General features: G+C 37.9%; 1 protein-coding gene across 1 annotated transcript in view; it reads right to left on the bottom strand.

Moving 5' to 3' along the window:
* Positions 1-18,471, bottom strand: part of GREB1L (growth regulation by estrogen in breast cancer-like) — a 146,945-nt gene that overhangs the window by 85,274 nt on the left and 43,200 nt on the right. The window lies entirely within an intron of this gene.

Raw genomic sequence — 18,471 nt, 5'->3', positions numbered from 1 at the left:
TAGAATGCCATTTTCTTAGAGATGGTGGGAAACTTTTGTTTTTAATTATATCATGAAAATTTTCAAATATACAAAAGTAGAGAATAGTATAATAAACTCCTATGCATCCATCACCCAACTTCAACATTTATAAATACATGGCCACCTTACTTCATTTATCCCTGTCTTGCCTTTTGTACAAACACACACATACACACTAGATTATTTTGAAGCAAATTGATTTGTCATATTATTTCATCCGTAAATGTCAGTATGTATTTATAAAAGAAATACTATTTGAAAAGCCATAACTGAAATATCATTGTTGTTGTTAAGTGCAGTTGAGTTGGTGCTGACTCACAGCACCCCTGAATAAGGTTTCTGAGGAGTGACTGATGGGTTTGAACCACCAACCTTGCTATTCTATATATACATTGTTGTTGTTGTTAAGTGCTATAAAGTTGTTTCCAACTCATAGTGTTTCCAAGGAGTGGCTGGTGAGTTTGAACCACCGACCTCATGGTTCAAATTGACCTCGTATATAGTCCAGCACATTAACTCACAGTACCACACCAGAACTCCATATATACATTGTTGTTGTTGTTGTTGTTATGTGCCGTGGAGTCGGTTCCGACTCATAGCGACCCTGCACAGGGTTTCCGAGGCTGTTAATCTTTATGGGAGCAGAATGCCTCATCTTTCTCCCGCAGAGCAGCTGGTAGTTTTGAACTGCTGACCTTGTGGTTCACAGCCCGATTCGTAACCACTACACTACGGTGGTTGGTTGGTGGTTGTATGCCGTTGAATCAGTTAGACTCACAATGATCCCATACAGGGTTCTGAGGCTGTAAATGTTTATGGGATCAGAAAGCATCATCTTTCCCCCTGGGAGTGGCTGGTAGTCTCAAACTGCTGATCTTGTAGTTAGTAGTCTAATGCATAACCTACTATGCTACCAAGGCTCCTTAAAATGAACAATGTTGTAGTTAAGTGCTGTCAGATTAGCGACCCTGTATAGGGTTTCTGAAGAGTAGCTGTTGAGTTTGAACTACCCATCTTGTGGCTAGTGCCATACCAGGACTCAAAAATGAACTGTTGTTGTTGTTAAGTGCTGTTGAGTCGGTTCTGACCCATAGCGACCCTGTATAGGTTTTCCGAGGAGCCAACCTTGCAGTTCAAATTGACTTTGTCATCCAGCGCAGTAACCGCAGTACCACACCAGGACTTCAAAATGAACACCAATGACTAATAATGTCTCAATATCCAATTATCTCACAAATAATTTTTTACAGTTAGTCTGTTCAAATCAGTACTCAAAATGATTCACACACTGAATTTAGTTGATGTGTCCTGCAAACCTCTTTTATATACAAGAGTCCTCCCATCGGTCTTTCTTATAGTTAATTTGTTGAAGACCTGAAGAATTTCCCATTTTCGGGATTTTACTGATACGATTGATGTCCATGGTGCCACTTCATATCCCTTTATCTTCTGTATTTACTATAAACTGGCAGTTATCTATAGAGGTGGTCAGATTCAAGTTCAGTTGATTGATTGATTGGTTTTGGCAAGAGTATCTCATAAGCAGAGTTGTATTATTTCCATCAGGAGGCACATAATGACTGTTTTTCTCTTTTTGTGACATTAAGATCAAGCATGGGTTCAAGGATCATCAGCCTAATCCTTGTACTATAATACTGTTCAATGGCCTTTCATTTGATGGTTTTAGAAGCCAAGATTACTGCCCAAACCCATTATTTCATTATTTTTCAAAATGCTATAAAAAGTGGATTCAGTTTGTTCAGATCTGTAATCTAAGCAGGCAATTGCAATAAGGACTAGAGTAAGCACAGAAATGGGCTGGGTAAATCATGATGCTGAATTGGTGAGAAATTTCCTAACATGATAGGCTCTTTTTCTCCTTAATCTCTTACGTTTCTATTTCTTCTCCTTAAACATTAGACTTTTCTGGGATTTTATTCTTAGTCCATAGCTTGTCTCACCCATGTCTCTCCCTCAATAATATTATCTACCCTGTTGAATTTAATGATAAGTTGGTGGCTTAAATCTAAACCACCAGTCCTACCTCTCTCCCATGATGAACCGAATTACTATTCAGTAGCCTCATTTGACTGGCTTATCGGTATCTCAAACTCAGCATGTCTAAATCAAACTCATGGTTTCTTCCTAGAGAATCTACTCCTCTTGTATTCCCTGTCTTAGGTAATGGGACCACCATTAGTACAGAGAGGTGGACATCACTTAGACCCCTTCTTCTCCCTCATGCTCATAATGACTCAGTCAAGTCCTGCTTTTATTTCCTGAGTAGTTTATCCGTTCTGCTACCTCTCTTTAACTGTACTAGCATCCTGGTCATGGATTCATTGTTTCTCATGTTGACTACTGAAATGATCTCCAACTAATTTTTCTGCCTCTTGTCTTCTTACAGATTTCTGTCAAAATTAACTAGCTCAAATTCAAAGCAGATCATGTCACTCACTCCCCTGTTCCATTAAGTGAAACTCTCACTTCTTAGAATGGTCTCCCTTTCCCTTTCCCTTGACCAGCATGTTTAATCCAGCATGTTAAGTCCTCTGTGTTTAATTCAAAATTTAGCCCTCAACTATATATGATTGTCCACATTCTGGCTGGAGAATTGTAATCAACTTTTAGGAAAGACAAATACATAATTTTTCAACATAATCTCTTTGCTTTTCAGTGCACTTTGTCCATCTGTCAAGATTGCATATTCCCTTATTTAAAAAAATGTCTTATGCTGAGCTATGAGTCAGGAATGCACCATTGTCTTTACTTCATCAAAGGTGACTGCTGGGCCTCAAAGGGCTGCTTTCAGGGCACCAAACAGGTGAAAGTCTGATGGAACAAGATCAGAACTATAGGGAGGATGCTTTAATGCCTCCAAATGAAGTTGTTGTGGGGTTTCAACAGTGTGGACAGAGGTGTGTGGATGTGCATTGTCATACAAGATCACAATGCCCTTGAATAGAGTCCTCTGTGTTTAACCCAAAGTTTAGCCTTCAGCTCTTCAGTAAGTAACCTTAAGATTACAGACTCTATTTCTAAATAAGTTTACATTCATAGGTGCCAGGGATTAAGACTTCAATATGTCATTTTGAGATGCACAATTTGATCCATAACATAGCTATAGCAAGGTATTTTGATGGTATTGTGTGATAAATACAATATGCAAGGGAAGCACAGAGAAGGGAGTTTCAGTCTAACACTTTAGGGAGTAATTGAGAATGAATTATTGGAGGAATTTGGTTTGGGATGTGGAGGTGTTAGCTGTATCTAAGAGTTAGAAAATAAGCATTTCAGATACGGGGAACAGCAAAGTAAAAGTTCAAAGAAAAGCAGCAGCATGATGTACTAGGATGAGTCAAAAATTATCCGCACTCTGGTTATCTGAAAACACCTGTCCACATTAAGGTTGGAGTCCTGGTATGGCGTTGTGGGCTAATGCACCAGACTGAAAAGCCATTTGAACTGCAAGGTCGGTGGTTCAAGCTCACCAGCTGCTCCTCGGAAACCCTATACAGGGTCGCTATGGGTTGGAATCGACTCAATGGCACTTAACAACATTAAGGTTGTGTGTAAATTTGGCTGGGCCATGATTCTCAGTGGTTTGGCAGTTATAATGCAGTCTTCCTCCCTGATAAGAACTGATATATAATACCTCTATGATGAAATCTGATATGAGCAGTCAATCATTGGAAAGGAAGTTTCTTTGGGGTTGTAGTCTACTTCCAATATACATGGAGGTTCTGGCAAAACCCTCTTGCTTTTTGTTAGATCTGGATCCTGCATCTGGTTCATCATCATCTGACCTCCAGTTCACTGGATTTGAACCAGTAACCTGCCATCTTGCATGCCAATCCTAGGAGTCATTAACCTCCATAGTCTGTGAGTCGGCAGTCTGCCATCTTACCTTCTCACCTTGGATTCATTTGCTTCTGTAGCCAGCAGCCTGCCATCTATCCTGACGACTCCTGCAACCATGAGTCAGGCATCTGATCCACAGACTTAGAACTCACCACCTTCTACAACTGTATGAGCCATTTCCTTGAGATACAACTCTCTATATAAACAGATATAATTTCACTGATTTTGTTTCTGTAGGGAATCCAGCCTAACACAGGATCTCTGTTGATGTTATTGGTTAGCTTCAAGTTACACTGGAGTAGGGTGGACCTTAATCTACTATTACTAGTCCCCTTATAAAAAGACAGACACACAGGGAAGACAACCATGACAGAGGCAAAGATCAGAGTCATGCTGCTACAAGCCAAAGAATGTCTGGGACCACCAGAAGCTAGGAAAGAAAAGGAAAGATTCCTCTCTTAGAGCTATCACAGCGAGCATGATCTTGCCAACAACTTTTCCGATTTCTAGCCTGCAGAACTACTGAGAGAGTAAATTTTTGTTGTTTTAGCTATCCAGCTTGTGATACTTTCTTATGGAATCTACCAAAATCAGTTCAGGGTCAATCTCCCCTACTAGATCATAAGTACTTTAGGGTCAGAGACTGGGTCTTATTTATCTTTGTAACCTCAGTTTCCAGTTATATCCAGGGCTCAATAAATTGTACTGAATGGAAACAAACTACTCTGTCTCCTCTATGTGCCAGATGTCATTCCCTGATTTTTCTGGCTGGAATATAGAGACCACAGGCTTTATGCAATACACTACCATAAATAGTCTGACTCCTATTTTCAACTGGCAGGTAGAAGCAGCTTACGTTTTCTTCTGTCAATTTGCCAATTAAATTTCAAACAAGTCCTTTGTAGATTATGTATTTACCCAAGAAATATAAGTGAGGAAAACATCACCTGCAGCAAAAGTCTTCCCTACAACCTGCAAAGATAAAGCCAGCGGTTTCACAATATTCTTATTCCGGGTCAGGTCCTGGGCTCCACTTAAATTGATTGCAGAATTAGCTGGACTGTGAATCGATGAATCTTTAAAATGAAAGAGGTTGTTAAAATTAGTGACTATTATATTTGCATAAAGGAAGTTTATTCAAAAGAGTGAGTTGAGAGAAAGCAGAATGTAAAATTTGGGAGTGTTCCTTGATTTATTTTTGATTTTTTAAAGAAAGTTAATTTCTCTGTATTCAAGTTTTACTTTTTGTTTAACAAACATTCATTAGTAGTTACTATGAACTGGGTGCTATTTTGAGCTATTTAAATATTTTAATTCACTTAATTCCTTTAACAACTTAATGAGGTAGGTATTCTTTTCTTAAACAGTAATAATCACTTAACTTTGAACAATGTCTGGTGACCTATTATTAAGGATATCATTATATTTCACATCAAAATTATGTTCACAATTCCCTTCAAAGCCATATTTTAATGGAACATATTTATCTCTAGTCAGATGAGTTTGTCACTGAAAAGGTTTCATGCAAACTAGGTCACTATAACCTTGGAGAAAGGACTTTTTTCTGAGAGATAGTTGATTTAATTTTCAAAAGAAACTAGAACGAATTTATCTGTGTGGTACCAGGTATATCCAGTAGAAAGCTCCCATTTGTATCCAGAAAATAATTCACTTCAGAAAAGCCACATGCCATTTCACAGACAGGTTATTAGAGTGAGAAAGACACTGGGCCAACATGAGATTTCCTGAGTAGACCTCAAATTCCCGACATCACTCTGGCAGAACATCAGTTAACACTGGAAGGTGCCAAAAGGGACTGATACAGCTCTCTGAGAATTTACAAATCAAACAGGATACTGGTGGTGCTGTACTAGAATTAGTTTAAAAATATTATTTAAATCACAACATGATTCCTGACACTTTAATCAGTGTTTCTCATAAGAACTCAAAAGACTGAAATGTCCTAATGTTTTGAGGGCCCTGTTTACCACCAAGGAGTGATTTTAAGGTCTACTGAAGAATAAAGTCCAGTACAAACACATACAATATTATAAAGCCACAGGAAATTAAAGATAGCTCCAACTTTTCAGGTCTTAACATAGAGCCTTATGGGACAGGAATACCAGCTATGTTTGCTGAGCCATTATAGGGGCTGGCCAATATTTTTCATGCCACAATCATATTGTTGGGAATAAGATTAGAGCTTACTACATTAGTTTACACTTATAATTTTAATATATTCCTATTAAACATTCCTAATATATTCCTAACAACATTCTTATCAATGGAGAAAAGATTGAAGTTGTCAAGGACTTCATTCTTCTTGGATCAACTATCAACACCGCGGAAGTAGCAGTCAAGAGATCAGACGACGTATTGCACTGGGCAAATCTGCTGCACAGGAACTTTTTAAAGTGTTGAAGAGCAGAGATGTCAGCTTGAGGACTAGGGTGCGCCTGACCCAGGCCATTGTGTTTTCAGTAGCCTCATATGGATGCGAAAGCTGGACAGTGAATAAGGAGGATCGTAGAAGAATTGATGCCTTTGAGTTGTGGTGTTGGAGGAGAATACTGAGGGTGCCATGGACTGCCAAAAGAACCAATAGATCTGTTTTGGAAGAAGTGCAACCAGAGTGCTCCTTGGAGGCCAGGATGGCTAAGCTTCGTCTCTCCTACTTTGGACATGTAGTCAGGAGGAAACAATCGTTGGAGAAGGATGTCATGCTGGGTAGGGTGGAGGGTCAGAGAAAAAGAGGAAGACCTCCAACGAGATGGATCGGCCAGCCAGGTGGCATCATTGATGGACTTGGGGGTGGCAGCGGTGGTGAGGTTGGCCCAGGATCGAGCATTGTTTCGTTCTGCTGTGCATGGGGTCGCTATGAGTCGGTTCCGACTCGATGGCACCTGACAACAACAACTGACAACAAATATATTCCTAGTACAGTCCATATATTCCTAATATAGTCCAGGTATACGCATGACAAATTATGAAATTGCAGAGACTAGAAAGGGTAGAAGTCACCTTTTTGTTTCAAATCCATAAATTAAAAGTAACAAAGGTCAATATTTTAAAAGGGTACAAAATTAATATACAGAAATAAATTATATACATAAACATTCATGCATACATCCATATGTGATGTTGTTGTTGTTGTTAAGTGCCATCGAGTCGTTTCCATGAACTTTTTAAAGTTCTATCACATATGGATGTGTGTACATAAACATTCATGCATACATCCATATGTGATAGAACTTTAAAAAGTTCATGGAAACATTCCATTATCTTTTAATTCCATTTTTCCACAAACTTTGAAGCCCACTTGTGTATGTATCTCTGTTTATCTACCTATCTGTCTGTCTTTATCAATAGATAGACAGAATGTCTAGGAGTAAACTTAATAAGAAATATATACAACCATATAAAGAAAAAAATTCTGAACATGTCTGGTACTTGTTTTAAAATACTGAGTGTAAGGAAGTGTAAGATGAAATAATATTGGCTATGTATTGGCTGTTCCTTGGGAGAAAGATGAGGCTTTCTGCTCCCAGAGATGTACAGCCTAGAAAACCCTATACAGGGTTGCTATGAGTCAAAATCAACTTGATGGCAAATAACAACATGTGTTGATGATTACTGAAGTTGGGAGATAAGTCAATGTTGGTAGTGCACTATATTATTCTATCTTTGAAAATTTCTACATTAAAGACATTACATTTTAAAAATGTTTCTGAAGGTCATGAAACCAAACCAGTACAGATTCAAGAAGGTTCAATGTCAAAGAGATGTTAATAGACTTAAGTTCATTTAAAAGTTTAATGTGATTTTAGAAACAATACAAAAAGATTATTGGGATTACTGTTAGAATTATTAGAATGCTTTAATTAGGCAAGCTGATGTAATGCTGATATGGAAAACTAGACAAGAATAGCTACAAACATTCTGAAAAGTAAGAGAAACAAAGAGAGGCTAGCATCATGACATAATAAAATATATTACAAAACATCAGTCGATTGAACACTGGTCACAGTGCATTAGCAGACAAACAACATGGAACAAAAAAAGACAGTAAGAATAGGCACAAATACACATGCAAATTTAGTTTAAGATCGTAGTAGTGGTGGTCGTGTGTCTTGGAGTCAGTTCCGACTCATAGCGACCCTGTATAGGGTTTCAGATGCTATAAATCTTACGGGAGCAGAAAGCCTCATCTTTCTCCCATGGACCAGCTGGTAGTTTCCAACTGCTGACCTTAAGATTAACAGCCTGACTCATACCACTATGAGAGCTCCTGGTGCCAGAGCTTCTGGTACCGTAGTTGTTACAAGTTTAAGATAAAGCAATGCAAAGTGGCTATTTAATGAATTATGTTGAGACAAATGGATATCAAGAGAAAAATGAGCTGAATCTACCTTCTACAATAAGTTCTAAAAAGAAATCAATGGACCAAAGATATAAACTTAAAAACTGAAAATATGAAAATACTAAGAGAAAATATGGGAGAATTAATGATCTTGAAGAGAAAAAGAGCAAACTAATACTTACAAAGCAGAGGCCAGAAAAAAAGATTAGTAAATTCAACTACATAAAAATAAAATTCTGCATAGCAAAATATGGGCTAGTCATGCAAACAGGAGCCAAAGTGAGCTGGAGTGACCATAATAAAAGATAAAATTTTTACTGGAGAAAAAGGACATTTTATAATGATAAAAAAAAAAAAAAGAGTCAATCTACAAGAAAGACATTTGCACTTGTAAATATATATGTACTAACAACAGCATTCCAAAATACCTGGATCAAACACTGACAAAATTGAGTGGAGAAATAAATAATTTAACAATTATAGTTGGAGGCACTTCAGTATCTCACTTTCATGAATAGACAGACCAGAAGATCAACAAGGAAACTGAGGACCTGAACAACACAATAAAACAACTAGACCTATTAGACAAAAACAGAATCCTCCCCAATAAAAGCAGACTATATGATACAGGGATCGAGGCGTAGTCTGAAGAGGGGAAATAATACTAAGATGCTTAATTGTCTTATGAATATTAGTTTCCCTTGCCTACTATTGTAAAATAGACACTTGAGTGGGATAGAAAGGAATGTCAGGAAACATGATGACAGAAAACTTGTAAACCCATCTCCAGCCTATAACTAAGTGGAACACCTAAAAGGGATTCTAGAACTTGCCCAGTGAAATAGGTTTCTTGCAGAGCCTTTGCAGAGTATAGGACTTTAGGTGGAATCCTGAGCCCCATCCAGAATCTTCTAAGGTGGGACATTCCCAATAGAAAGGACAAGCAGACCAGCCTGGAACCGCTAGAGCAACAGAAGATACATCTTCAAAGAAAGATCAGCAGGAAAAACCCAAGATAAAAATGGCAGTATGATTGGCTACTACAAAATAAGCAGGTTGATCACCTGAAAGCCATCAAGACAAGCAATTAAGTCCCTTCAGGACAAATCCCCCTCTAAGACTGAAACTCAAAGGGAACACGTGAGCAGGCATGTAAGCTTGCTGGCGACCACATTGTTCTACTGGTGAGTGGAAGAGGGGGAAAGGCAGCAATGAAGAAATGGGCTGATTCAACAACAGTCCATTGACTTCCGTTGATGTAGAGATGAGAGAGAGAAGAGGAAGGGCTGGTTGGTCCAAAGTGTGGTGAGACCTGGGGACACCTGAGCCCATGGACAAGGACATAAGACACGGACGGCAAGAGCTGAGAGTGAAGCATCCAGCTGATATGAAGTGAGGGGAGATGCACAAGAACACCCAAACATGCAGACAGGTACACATTTGACCTAGCCTTGATGGCTGGAAAATCAGAACTTAACTAAAGGAAGATAAAAACAAAACAAACAAACAAACAATTTTTTATAAAGGAAACGTGATTAAATTGCTACAGTTTGATATACTTGATCTATCCTCGTGGATGTAGCAGCTCAAAATAGCAACAGAGACAGAAGGAGTCTTCACATCCAAAATCAATCCTATTCCCTCTGTATACAAGGTAGAGAGGGATGGGCAATTTAGACACTGGCTACCTAAAATGGGAGGGGCCATAAAGGAATGAAGTGACTAGCTTACAAGTTTTAAAGAGGGAATTTAGTTTCAGAGTGTGTGGGGGAAGGTAGAATCCCCAATGAATAATTTTCATCTTGTCTAGACAGATCTAGTGAAAAGAGATAGGGATAAGATTCTTATGATTCAATAGTGAGTAACTGTTATATTACTAATTGAGACTGCCACAATTGTAAAGGTGGAAGTTTTGTAACAAAAACAGGGGAGTTAATCTTACAGTCCAGAAACAAAAGACCCTAGGACCATCAAGGGAGAAGAGCACAAGCAGAATGCAGGACCCTATCCAGAGAAGCAGCGACACTAGAGATGGAGGCAGAGATGGGAACATGCAGAGAGGGAACAGCTGAGGACTCTAGATTCATGGAAAGAGAGGGACGGAGAGCTGATGGCCAGGAGGCAGGTTTGCAAAATGTGCCCTTTGGTGGTTTTTATTATTATATATGCTGGAGTGTTAATAATAATAATAATAAAAGAGCTAAAATGAATAGAAAGAAATACTGTTAACTGATGGTACATGGAAGGGATTATAATCATTGTAATGAAACAATAAAGTATATGATTTGTTGAAAGTAAAACTGATGATCTTCCCTGTAAACTTTCCCTCAAATCACAATAAAAACTTAAAAAAACAAAAAGCAGCAGACTTCAGACCCTCCTCAAGTGCACAGGGAGCATTCTCCAGGATAGATCATTTGTTAGCCCATAAAATAAGCTTCAACAAATTTAAAAGGATTGAAATCATACCAAAATATGTTCTCTGACTTTAATGGTAAGAAATTAGCAATCAATAACAGATGGCAATTAGAGAAATTCACAATTTGTGAAAATTAAGCATTACAATCTTAAACCACTAGTGGATCAAAAAGAGATGTTGCAAAGGTAAATCAGAAATAATTTTAAGGTAAGTAAAAATGAAAACACAACATTTGCAAACTTGCGGGATGCTGCTAAAGCAGAGCTTAAAGGGAAATTTATGGTTGTAAAAGATAAAGACTGTAATAAAGAAGGAAGGCCTCAAATCAATAATATAACCTTCCACCGTAGGAAACCAGGAAGTAAAAGGATATCAAACTAAACCAAAGCAAACAGAAAAAAGGAAATTATAAAGACTAGAACAGAAATGAATGCAACAGGGAAAAGAAAAACAACAGTGAAAATCAGTCGAACCAACGTTGGTTCTTTGAATTGTTGGTGTTGCTGTTAAGTACCATTCAGATGGTTTTGACTCACAGCAATCCTGTATAGGGTTTCTAGATAGTGGCTGGTGAGTTTGAGCTAACCTTATAATTAGCAGTCAGTGCTTATCCTATAGTGCTACACCAGAACTCTAATTCTTTAATAAACAAAATTAACAAATTTTTAGCCAAACTAATCAAGAGAAAAAGAGAAAAGGCACAAATGACTAAAATCAGGAATGAAAGAGAGTGAATCACTAGCAACTCTATAGAAATAAAAAGAACGATAAGGAAATACTATGAACAGATGTATACTAACAAATTATGAAACCTGGGTGAAATGGACAAATTCCTAGAAGAACAGAAAACTGATCAAGAAGAGATAGCAAATCTGTTGTTGTTGTCAGGTGCCATCATCTATCTTTAATAAATAAAAGATTAATATATTAATTTTTTTAAAAATTAAGAAGAAAATTCTAGTTTCAGATAGTCTTATTAGTTTATTCTTCCAAACCACTGAAAAAAGACTTAATAACATTTACACACATCTTTCCAAGGTAAAAACACTTCCCAATTAATTCTATCATTGTTGTTTTTGTTAAGTGCCGTTGAACAGGTTCCAACTCATAGGACTCTATATAGGGTTTCCAAGGAGCAGCTTGGTGGGTTTGAACTCCCAACCTTGTGCTTTGCAGTCCAGTGCTGATCCTACAGCTCCACGCCAGGAGTCTTATCTATAAGACCAATATCCCAATATCAACACCAGATAAAAACATTACAAGAAAGAATAATTCATAAAATTTATGAATATAGACATAAAAACCCTCAACAAAATACTAGCAAATAGAATCCAGCAGCATACAAAAAGGATTATGTATAACCGCCAAATGAGATTTATCCCAGGAATACAGGTTGATTTAATATACAGTATTAATATAATCTATCAATATAACATATAACAATTGTTATTGTTGTTGTTAAGTGCCATCGAGTCAGTTTTGACTCACAGAGATCCTGTATAGGGTTTCCAAGGAGCGGCTGGTGAGGTTGAACCACCGACCTTGCAGTTCAAACTGATCTTGCAGTCCAGCTCATTAACCCAGTGCTACACCAGGACTCCATAACAATAAAGAGCAATAAATAATGATAATCTCAATAGATACATATAAAGCATTGTACAAAATTCAGCACTCTTCATGATAAAGACACTCAACAAAGTAGGAACAGAAGGAAACTTTTTCAACCTGATACAAGACCTCTAAGAAAAAAAATCGACCAAAATCTATCAAAATACTTAACCATGACTGATTGAATGCTTTCTCCCTGAGATCACATCTAAGATAAGGATATTCATCCTTGTCACTTCTATTCAATATTGTATGAGAGGTTCTATCTAAGGTAATTAATTAGAAAGGAAAACAAAACATATCCATGTTGAAAAAGAAGTAAGGACTACATGCAAATCATATGAAAATGCACATAGAAAATCTTAAGGAATCCACTTAAAAACTACTGTCGTTAATAAATCAATTCAGCAAAGTGCAAAATGCAAGATCAATATGTAAAAATCAATTGTATTTCTGCATACTTAAAATGAAATATAAAAAAATTAGATTAAGAAAGCAATTCTATTTGCAGTAGCTCCAAGAATAAAAGAGTTGAGGAATAAATTTAACAAAAGAAGTGTGAAAATATATTCTGAAAATCATAAAACACTGTTGGAAGAAAGATCTTCTTTTAATTTAATTAAAACTGCAAGTTCCATAGTCAGTTGACTTTTTCACAGAATTTTATAAACTGATCCTAAAATCCATATGGAAATGCAAGGGACCCAGAACAGTCCAATTTTGAAATAGAAAAATGAAACCTGAGGATCCATATGTTCTAATTTCAAAATTTAATACAAAGCTACAGTAATCAAGAGGAGTCCTAGTGACACAATGGTTAAAATGCTCAGCTGTTAATTGAGAGATTGACAGTCTCCATGAGAGAAAGATGGGGCAGTCTGCTTCTAGAAACAACAACAACAATAATAATAATGCCAACCAAATAACTTGGAAAGCTAAACTATATGAAGATGAATATGGTTGTCAGGATTGGAGGAAGACTCGTTAACAATCTGCGATTTGAAGATGCCACAATTTTGTTGCTGAAAATGAAGAAGACTCGAAGCACTTACTGAAGCAAAGACTGTGGATTATGCCTCAACAGAAAGAAAACAAAAATTCTCACAACTGGGCCAATAAACTACATAGGTATAAGTGAAGAAAATATTACAGTTGTCGAGTGAAATAAATAATGTCATGATAAAGGGAGAAAAGATTGAAGTTGTCAAAGACTTCTTTTTGCTTGGATCCATAATAAACATTCATGGAAGCAGCAGTTCAAGAAATCCTATGATGAATACAAAATCGATAATCTAGTCAGTAAACCTTCACTCAATTCACAAATAAAAGAAAAAGCAAGATCCAGAAAAAAAAAAAAAAGACATCAAATAACATATTGCAATGGGAGATGCCTTTGAATTATGGTTGTTGCTGAAGAATACTGACTATACCACGGACTTCCAGAAGCATGAGCAGATCTGTCTTAGAAGAAGCACAACCAGAATGCTCCTTAGAAGGGAGATTGCAAGACTGTCTCATGTACTTTGAATACATTATCAGGAGGGAGCAATTCCTGGAGAAGGACATCATGCTTGGTAAATGAAAAAGAGGATGATCCTAAATGAGATGGAGTGACACAGTGGCTCAAACAATGGACTCAAACAGAACAACAAATTCGAGGATGGTGCAGAACTGGGCAGTGTTTTCCTCTGTAGGATGGTTTGAATCAGAACTGACTTGATGTCACCTGACACAGTCATCAAGACAGATTGGTACTTACACAATGTTAGGCATATAGGTTTACTGGATAAAATTAACAGTACAGTACCAAATTCTCCTATTTACGGCCAGCTGATTTTCAACTAGAAGGCAAAGACAAATTCATGAGGAAACGAGCAGTCTTTTCAACAAGTAGTCTGTGACAACTGGATACCCACATGCCAAAGAATCAAGTTGGATTTCCTCTGCATACAATTGATAAAAATTAACTCAAAATAAACTGTACCCTAATTTTAGAAGACTAAATCTTTCTTGGAGTTCTGGTGTGGCACTGTAGGATAAGCAGTAGACCACAAGGTTGGTTTGAACTAAAAGGTTGGCAGTTCAAACTCACCAGGTGCTTCTCGGAAATCTCATACAGGGTTGCTATGAGTCAGAACCAACTTAACGGCACTTAACAACAACAACAAACCATTCATAAAAGAAAACACAGGAGTAAATGTTTCTGATCAATGAAACCAAAAGCGCAAGCAAAGATATGAAACCAAAAGAGCAAGCAAAAAAACTTGGACTTCATTAAAAAACTTGTGCATCAAGAGTGGAAAAAAAAACAACAAAACAGAATGGGAGAAGATACGAGGAGGCTTCAAAGGTTCATGGAATAATTACACTGTCCTTTAATTACATTTTCCACACTTCTGAAGTCTCCTTGTACATTCAAATCACATATATGATAAAGCAATTGCACCCTTAGTATATAAAAGACATGAATACAACTAAAAGGACAAATAGCCAAATTGAAAAATGGGCAAAGGATGTCCAAGGAAAATAGATAACTACACTCATGAAAACTCCTCAACATCATTAGGCACTGGGGAAATGCAAATTAAAATTACAGTGAGATACCTCACACCCATCCAAACCCACTAGCATCAAGTCAATTTCAATGCATACCCACCCTCCAGGACACAGTATACTGCTCCAGAGAGTTTCAGAGACTGTAAACCTTTCTGAGAGCTGGTAGCATCATCTTTCTCCCATGGAGCTGAGGGTAGGTTTGAACCACCAGCCTTGTGGTTAGTAGCCTAACGCTTAATGCACCTGGCATCCTTGGTGTTGTAGGATAAGCATTGGATCAAGTTCAAGTCCACTAGCCCCTCCTTGGGAATCCTGTACAGGGTAGCTGTGAGTTGGAACCAACTGATAGCACTTACCAATAACAAGAACAAGATGGGTAATATTAAAAGGCAGAAAAAAACAAAAGTTAGCAAAGATATGGAGAGATTAGAATGACATACACTGTTAATGGAAATTTAAAATGTTGTATACTTTGGAAAAGAGTTTCCTGAAACAGTTAAACACAGTGTACCATAATCAGCAATTCCACTCCTATGTACATACTCAAGAAAACAGAAAACATACATTCATATAAAAATCTGTACATAAATGTTCATAACAGCCTTATTCATAATAGCTAAATATCTGGAAACACCTCAAATGCCCATTATCAGACAAATGGATAAACAGATAACAATACAATGGAATATTATTTGGTAATAAAAAAGAATAAGTACCAATACATGCTACAACATGGATAAAAATTGAAGATATTATGCCAAATGAAGGAAGCCATTCACAAAAGACCATTAATATGTCCTGGCTCCATTTATATGAAATGTCTAACCAAATCCATAGAAACCAAAAGCATATTAGTGGCTGTTGGGAGTGGGGAAGGAATAAATGTGGAGTGACTCTAATGGGTAATGTTTTCTTTTCTGAGTGATGAAAATGTTCTGAAACGGATTCTGGTAATAGTTTCATAATTCTGTAAATATACTAATAACCACTGTATTATACATTTAAATGGTGAATTGCACGGAAGAGTTGTAATTAAGAAACACTATAGTCACTAGTTCCTCCTCGGAAACCGGATACTGGGTCACTATGGGTCAGAATTGACTCAACAGTACTTAACAACAATAGGCAAATTATGGTCTCCTGGTATGGTGCTATACGATAAGCCCTGGACTGCTTATCCACAAGTCACCCCTTCGAGACCCTATACAGGATCGCTGAGTCTGAATCTACTTGCTAGCAATTAACAACAACAATGTAAGCAAATTATAAGCCAGGGAAAATACTTATAACTAATATCACAGATAATTATATGGTGCAGCGAGCTAATGTGCTGGACTATAAGACCAGTTTGAACTGCAAGGTCGGTGGTTCAAGCTCAACATTTGCTCCTTGGAAGCCCTATATAGAGTTGCTATGGGTTGAAAATGACTCACTGGCATATAACAACAACAATTTTATGCTGCAGGGTAAGCACTAGACCACAAGGTCATTTAGACTGCAAGGTTGGTGGTTGCCAGTCCAAATGACTCAGAAACCCTATAAAGGATAGCTATGAGTCAGAATTGACTTGACAACACTAACAACTACAACAATCAGTAGATAAGAGTCCTGGTGTGGCGCTGTAGAATAAAGTACTGGACTGCAAGGCAGGTAAGAACCACAAAGTTGGTGGCTGAAATCCACCAGCTGCTCCTTGGAAACCCTGTACCGGGTAGCTGTGAGTTGAAGCCAACTTGATGGTCCTTGACAGCTACAACAATCAACAGACAGCAATAAGGAAAGAGGTTGGTGTGCAGACACTGCTGCACCACATCATATCCCTCTGGTCCACCATTTTTGTGAAGGACACATCTGTGTAAGCTCAGACTCCTGGGGACAACATGCCACTTCACAGTTAGCTTCTTTCAGCTTTTTATTCAGAGCCTTCTCCAAGCCCTGTGTACAGCTGGACCTCAGGTGCAACCGAACCAACAATGCGCCCAATGAAAGACTGGTGGTTTTGTACCACTGAGTTGATTTTTGGCTCCGAGTAATTCATGTGACAGAGCAAACCTGCCTCATCAGGTCCAGATATATAGTGGAGGATAATGCCCATAGAGCAACCCGTAACTAATGCAGGGCATATCTCCCATTCTTTGGGCGGATAATTCTTGGTGGCATTTTGTAAGTCTAAGAGGTTCTAATGGATTCAATTTCCCCCAGTTTACAGCACTATATAGAAAACTTACTTTTATTTTGGCATACTCTTGCTACCAGGGATCACATCCCAAACAAATTACCTGTATCCAAGTCCCTCTCTTAAAAGGCTCTGACTTTAGCAGAACCCATTATGACAACCAAGGACTCAATTATAAAAGGTTGTTATTAAGCTTTTATTGAGTTGGCCCCTGACTCATGGAGACCCCATGTACAATAGATGAAGCGAAGCCCAGACCTGCACCATGCCCATGATTTTCAGAAGCAGATCACTATTTATCTTCCCCTGATATTATTAAGTGCTATCGAGTCAGTTCTGACTCATAGCAAGCCAGTACAGGGTTTCCAAAAAGCAACTGGTGGGTTTGAACTGCTGACCTTGTAGTTAGCAGTCAAGTGTTTATCCAACAATGTCACACCAGGACTCCTTCCTCCCTCCCTCCCACTCCCCACCCCCAGCCTGTCTTGGAGTCCTGGTGTGTGGCTATAGAACAAGAACTAGACCCTCTTCTTATACAGGGCTGCTATTAGTAGGGACCGACTCAATGGTCCTTAACAACAACAAAGCCTGTCTTAATTTGGAAGCGCCAATGAAATCTGTTCAGCATCACAGCAGCAGGTAAGCCTCCAAAGGCAGATGGGTGTTGACTGTGCATGAGGTTCATTGGATCTCAGGCACAACTGAACCAACAATGTGCCCCCAAAAAGGCAGGTGGTTTTGTGCCACTGAGTTGAATTTTGGCTCAGAGTAACTCATGTGACAGAGCAAAACTGCCTCATTGGGTTTCTGGGCTGTAATCTTCAAAAAAGCAGACTGTCAAGTCTTTATTCTAAGAATCAACTGGGTAAATTCCAACTGCCAACTTTTTGGTTCACAGTCAAGTGCTTAAACATTGCACCACCATCAATCCTTCAATGAAAGGGTAGAAGACAAAAAAAAAAAAAAAAGGAGCGTTTAGAGAGAAAAGAAAATGCAAACAGTTTTTAAACAAATGGAATGATGCTTCACACTTCAATAACACCAAGGGAAATGGGATAGTGACATCATGTGTCAACTTGGGTGGGTCTCAATGGTTTGGCAGTTATGTAATGATGTAATCATCCTCCATTTCACAGAACACAGATTTTCAAATAAGAACCTGGTCTTTGGACCTTAACTATGTTGGTAAGTGAGTAATGGGCATATAGCAAATATTTTTGTTTTGTTTCCTTTCTACCTCATTACTTATAATATGTAAGCTGCAAGTGGAGCTAGTACATTTCCAGTTGTACACATGTTAGTTGTGTCATGTTAGGTGCAAACATAACTTTATAATTGTCTTTCATTCAAGGTAAAGAAGAGTATTTCTTCCAGTAATTCCTCTACTTGGTATATATCTACAAGAAATATGAGCCATCAGCAGTGTGGCAAGACCTGGGGACTCTTGGGCCCAGAGTCAGTGACATAGCC

Source organism: Chrysochloris asiatica, unplaced genomic scaffold (genome assembly GCF_000296735.1).
Source record: "Chrysochloris asiatica unplaced genomic scaffold, ChrAsi1.0 scaffold00103, whole genome shotgun sequence".
Classification (NCBI taxonomy): Eukaryota; Metazoa; Chordata; class Mammalia; order Afrosoricida; family Chrysochloridae; genus Chrysochloris; species Chrysochloris asiatica.
The sequence above is the reverse complement of the archived record's forward strand: the minus strand, read 5'-3'. Positions and strand labels throughout refer to the sequence as shown.